The sequence below is a fragment of the Primulina huaijiensis genome, chromosome 6 (assembly GCF_012295235.1).
Source record: "Primulina huaijiensis isolate GDHJ02 chromosome 6, ASM1229523v2, whole genome shotgun sequence".
Taxonomy (NCBI): Eukaryota; Viridiplantae; Streptophyta; class Magnoliopsida; order Lamiales; family Gesneriaceae; genus Primulina; species Primulina huaijiensis.
Genome location: NC_133311.1, coordinates 7,959,222 through 7,965,221, shown reverse-complemented (window position 1 = coordinate 7,965,221; position 6,000 = coordinate 7,959,222).

Below are 6,000 nucleotides of genomic sequence, written 5' to 3'. Positions count from 1 at the left end.
TGTTTAAAACCTTAAACATTTAAAATACTAGATTTAAACAACATTGTACATGCAATATTAGTAACAATTTAGTCAACCCATAAAATATTTCAAAGGTTGATAACTCTCCAATTAAACCATTTCTAATTGGACTTCATGGTGTATTCATTTCCCCATTTTAAATCACTAATTAGTAGTAATTTCAAATACTATAATTCAAATAATTGTTCCTCAACCTATTAGTCTAGGGAATGAGCTGGAACGTGCAACAAGAATCTGGAAAAAAAAATACCCAACGGCAGCAAGGAATGAGTAGCCATTCAAATTCATTCAAAATTCCATGAACTTGTAACCTTCAACTAAATGCACTTCAAGACCCATTAATCCCCACTTATAACATTCATCTTCATTACCTACATATCATACACCATAGGCTCAAAAATATCAGAAAGAATCGGCTGCTAAAATCGTGAACATGCTGCAGAAAAATAAGAAAATGAATCGGCCAACCTAAGGGAGTAAGAAGCAATTCAAAACTCATTTAACTTCTTGACTTGTAACCCCCAACTTAATGTATGTTATGGCACCTTTAACACCTCCTATAATACTCATCTTCATTGTCTAGCAATCACACACCCTCACCTTCGAAATACATCAGAATAGCAGCAGTTTAGGATCGAGAATAGCAGCAGAGAAAAGTAAGAAAGGAACCAACTCCGTTCCGCCGCTCGTATTCATCGTTTTGATTTGTTTACTTCAAAACAAATTACAGGCATGTATATATTGTTTCTTTTCTCTTCAATCAAGTCCTATAGATATTTTTAAACCATTTTATATGCATGATTCAAACAATATCACGAATATGACAGCAAATGTCCAAGCAAAAATCTGTACAAAAAGTTCTCGGCTTCTTTGTTTTCAATGTCACGGTTTGGGTGTGTTCTGGTGCTTTCAGGGAGTTGCTCGGTTCCAGGCACACATGGCTGCTTCTAGGCATAGTTTATAATGTGTTAGGATGTTTTTGGGTCAATTGTTTCGGTCCATACACTCAAGAACGAAGCAATGACAGCAAACTTTACATAAGCTGCAGAAATGAGTCAAAATTTTCTGTCCTTGAGTTGTTTGAGGGTTGTTCGAATCTTGGCTGTCCTAGGGACTATGGCCATGGTTAGAACCCTTCCTTATCATGTCTAGGACGTGACCAAATCATCTTTTCAAAGCTTGGTTCATGGTTCCATCAGATTTTTAAAACAGCAACACAAGCATCACTCGAAAATTTCTGTTTCTGATTTGTGTGAGTATGGTTTCGGTTTTTGGGTGTTGTATGAATTGTGGTTGGCTTGTAACTCATAACCATGGTTCATACCACACCTTCCAAGAGTCATTTTGGCACCTTTCACCGTAAATTCTCGTATGACCTCTAAACTCGACCACTTCACGAACGGTCAAAAACATGACTTTCCTAACTCATTGAGGTACTGTCCAGTCCAAGGCCATAGGCTAAAAGCCAACCAATAACTCAAACCACCCCAAAAACCGAAACCATAGCTGCTGTCGAATTTCAGTAGTAACAGTTTGTGTCTTTTGTAGTGAAATTCCTGAATTTTATGATTATGGGTTTGAACCACCACCCAAGAACTCTTACCAACATCCTAAGGCATGGCTTGGACCATGGATAAGGGCTAAAAGCCAGCCACAAACTGAGTCAACACATAGGACAATGCAACATGCTAGCCGAGAATGCATATTCTGTGCAGTGTTGTGTATATTGAATTGTTTTGCTGTCAATCTTCGTTCCAGTGGCTATATAATTAACCTTGGCTCGATCTTGACATGATGAAGTGTGGTATGAACCATGGTTATGAGTTACAAGCCAACCACAATCCATACAACACCCAAAAACCGAAACCATACTCACACAAATCAGAAACAGAAATTTTCGAGTGATGCTTGTGTTGCTGTTTTAAAAATCTGATGGAACCATGAACCAAGCTTTGAAAAGATGATTTGGTCACGTCCTAGACATGATAAGGAAGGGTTCTAACCATGGCCATAGTCCCTAGGACAGCCAAGATTCGAACAACCCTCAAACAACTCAAGGACAGAAAATTGTGACTCATTTCTGCAGCTTATGTAAAGTTTGCTGTCATTGCTTTGTTCTTGAGTGTATGGACCGAAACAATTGACCCAAAAACATCCTAACACATTATAAACTATGCCTAGAAGCAGCCATGTGTGCCTGGAACCGAGCAACTCCCTGAAAGCAACAAAACACACCCAAACCGTGACATTGAAAACAAAGAAGCCGAGAACTTTTTGTACAGATTTTTGCTTGGACATTTGCTGTCATTTTCGTGATATTGTTTGAATCATGCATATAAAATGGTTTAAAAATATCTATAGGACTTGATTGAAGAGAAAAGAAACAATATATACATGCCTATAATTTGTTTTGAAGAAAACAAATCAAAACGACGAATACGAGTGGCGGAACGGAGTTGGTTCCTTTCTTACTTTTCTCTGCTGCTATTCTCGATCCTAAGCTGCTGCTATTCTGATGTATATCGAAGGTGAGGGTGTGTGATTGCTAGACAATGAAGATGAGTATTATAGGAGGTGTTAAAGGTGCCATAACATACATTAAGTTGGGGGTTACAAGTCAAGAAGTTAAATGAGTTTTGAATTGCTTCTTACTCCCTTAGGTTGGCCGATTCATTTTCTTATTTTTCTGCAGCATGTTCACGATTTTAGCAGCCGATTCTTTATGATATTTTTGAGCCTATGGTGTATGATATGTAGGTAATGAAGATGAATGTTATAAGTGGGTATTAATGGGTCTTGAAGTGCATTTAGTTGAAGGTTACAAGTTAATGGAATTTTGAATGAATTTGAATGGCTACTCGTTCCTTGCTGCCGTTGGGTTTTTTTTTTTTGTTTTTTTTTTTTTTTTTAGATTCTTGTTTTACGTTCCAGCTCATTCCCTAGACTAATAGGTTGAGGAACAATTATTTGAATTATAGTATTTGAAATTACTGCTAATTAGTGATTTAAAATGGGGAAATGAATACACCCTGAAGTCCAATTAGAAATGGTTTAATTGGAGAATTATCAACCTTTGAAATATTTTATGGGTTGACTAAATCGTTACTAATATTGCATGTACAATGTTGTTTAAATCTAGTATTTTAAATGTTTAAGGTTTTAAACATCCTTTTTTTTATTTTAGTGAATTAACACATTAATTTAGGATACAATCTTGCATGACATGCTTGACCTACAATTTACATATTAAAATGCTATGTTTAATTTCTTGAATATGTTATACCTAGATTTATTTATCTCCACTTGCTTACATATTTTAATTGAAACTTTAATTAAATATTGAATCTAAGAGAACTTATTTAATTACTTAGCTCCATTTAATTTATTAAATCCCAAAGACCTCTTTTTCATTAAATTAAATCATCCCTTGACTTAAATTAAATTTAGGAATATCTTTCTTATTATTAATCTTATTTCTAATTTCCAACTCCGGTCCGGCCTCGCGTATTTATCCTGAAAGGATAAAACTAAACATCTTCTTTTAAAATTAATAAAACACTTCATATTTTCTTAAAAATTCATTTTTAATTTAAAAAATAAAAATTATGCATGGCTTATACGTAATCCAACTGTAAAGGCCCGTATTTCGTATTCATAAATTTGCGGAATTATTAAAATTTTTCTAAATAAATAAATAACTTGTCCAATTTATAAAATAAACACGTAAAAAAAATATTTTAACTTTAAACTAACAGCAGAAGTCAACATAATATCTCAAACAACAATTTAAAAATAATCCAACATGTAAAATCGAGTTTGAATAATAAAAGGTGTATAAATTAAATCATGAGGTCCTCGGGTTTACTGCTGCTGCCACATGATCGCTCACTGGTCTACGCCCCCCGTCTCGACCTCATCAGTACCTACAACAATCAAGTCTAGTGAGTCTAAAGACTCAACATGTATATATCGTGAATAACAAGTAAATATATCATAAAATCGCATGCAACGTAAAAATATAGTATCGTAAAGCGCATGGTGAAAATCGTATCATGAATAATTATAACTACGTGCATATCTTAAAATCATACGTAAAAGCTTTGCTCAATAGAGCTCTGTCATGTCATATCATAATTTTCTGGTAGAGATAATGTTTCTAAGCAAGTGGCCCATAACATAACGTAAGCGCCTGATCAGACTAAACCACAGTATACTGGGCGGTAGAGATCAATCACAGCCCTTGGACTGGATGTCCGTACCCATACATAATCATAACCGGTCGTAAGTCACCGGGTGGAGAGGTCCTCGGTTGCGCCTACCGACTTCCAAACCCATAAGCATAAGGTGGCCACAAGACATATCGCATATATCTCAAAAATAAACATTTTATATTTTTATGCACGTAATATAATTAAAACCTTATTTTTACCGGATGAGTTGGATCGTTCCCAGGCTTGCTGCGACTTAATACTAATATGTGACACATGCAATAAATCTTAACTTGCACAAAACTTGACAATTGAACCAAAAACGAGACGATTCGGACCAACAACTTGATTTTTAATCATGGCATGTACCAACCCGAACCAACATTAAACCGACGTTTAACCATGATTAAAAATACCCCAAACATACTGAAAAATATGCACAAGGACTGTAAAACATGAAAATAGGTGAATGGAACTCAAAACCATAAAACACTCTTTCGAGAGTCATTTTGGCACTTTTCACCGTAAATTCTCGTACGACCTCTAAACTCGACCAAATCACAAACGGCCATAAACACGACTTTCCTAACTCATTAAGGTAGTGTCCAGTCCAAGGCCATAGGCTAAAAGCCAACCAATAACTCAAACCACCCCAAAAACCGAAACCATAGCTGCTGTCGAATTTCAGTAGTAACAGTTTGTGTCTTTTGTAGTGAAATTCCTGAATTTTATGACTATGGGTTTGAACCACCACCCAAGGACTCTTACCAACATCCTAAGGCATGGCTTGGACCATGGCTAAGGGCTAAAAGCCAGCCACAAACTGAGTCAACACATAGGACAATGCAACATGCTAGTCGAGAATGCATATTCTGTGCAGTGGTGTGTATATTGAATTGTTTTGCTGTCAATCTTCGTTCCAGTGGCTATATAATTAACCTTAGCTCGATCTTGACATGATGAAGTGTGGTATGAACCATGGTTATGAGTTACAAGCCAACCACAATCCATACAACACCCAAAAACCGAAACCATACTCACACAAATCAGAAACAGAAATTTTCGAGTGATGCTTGTGTTGCTGTTTTAAAAATCTGATGGAACCATGAACCAAGCTTTGAAAAGATGATTTGGTCACGTCCTAGACATGATAAGGAAGGGTTCTAACCATGGCCATAGTCCCTAGGACAGCCAAGATTCGAACAACCCTCAAACAACTCAAGGACAGAAAATTGTGACTCATTTCTGCAGCTTATGTAAAGTTTGCTGTCATTGCTTCGTTCTTGAGTGTATGGACCGAAACAATTGACCCAAAAACATCCTAACACATTATAAACTATGCCTAGAAGCAGCCATGTGTGCCTGGAACCGAGCAACTCCCTGAAAGCAACAAAACACACCCAAACCGTGACATTGAAAACAAAGAAGCCGAGAACTTTTTGTACAGATTTTTGCTTGGACATTTGCTGTCATTTTCGTGATATTGTTTGAATCATGCATATAAAATGGTTTAAAAATATCTATAGGACTTGATTGAAGAGAAAAGAAACAATATATACATGCCTGTAATTTATTTTGAAGAAAACAAATCAAAACAACGAATACGAGCGGCGGAACGGAGTTGGTTGCTTTCTTACTTTTCTCTGCTGCTATTCTCGATCCTAAGCTGCTGCAATTCTGATGTATTTCGAAGGTGAGGGTGTGTGATTGCTAGACAATGAAGATGAGTATTATAGGAGGTGTTAAAGGTGCCATAACATACATTAAGTTG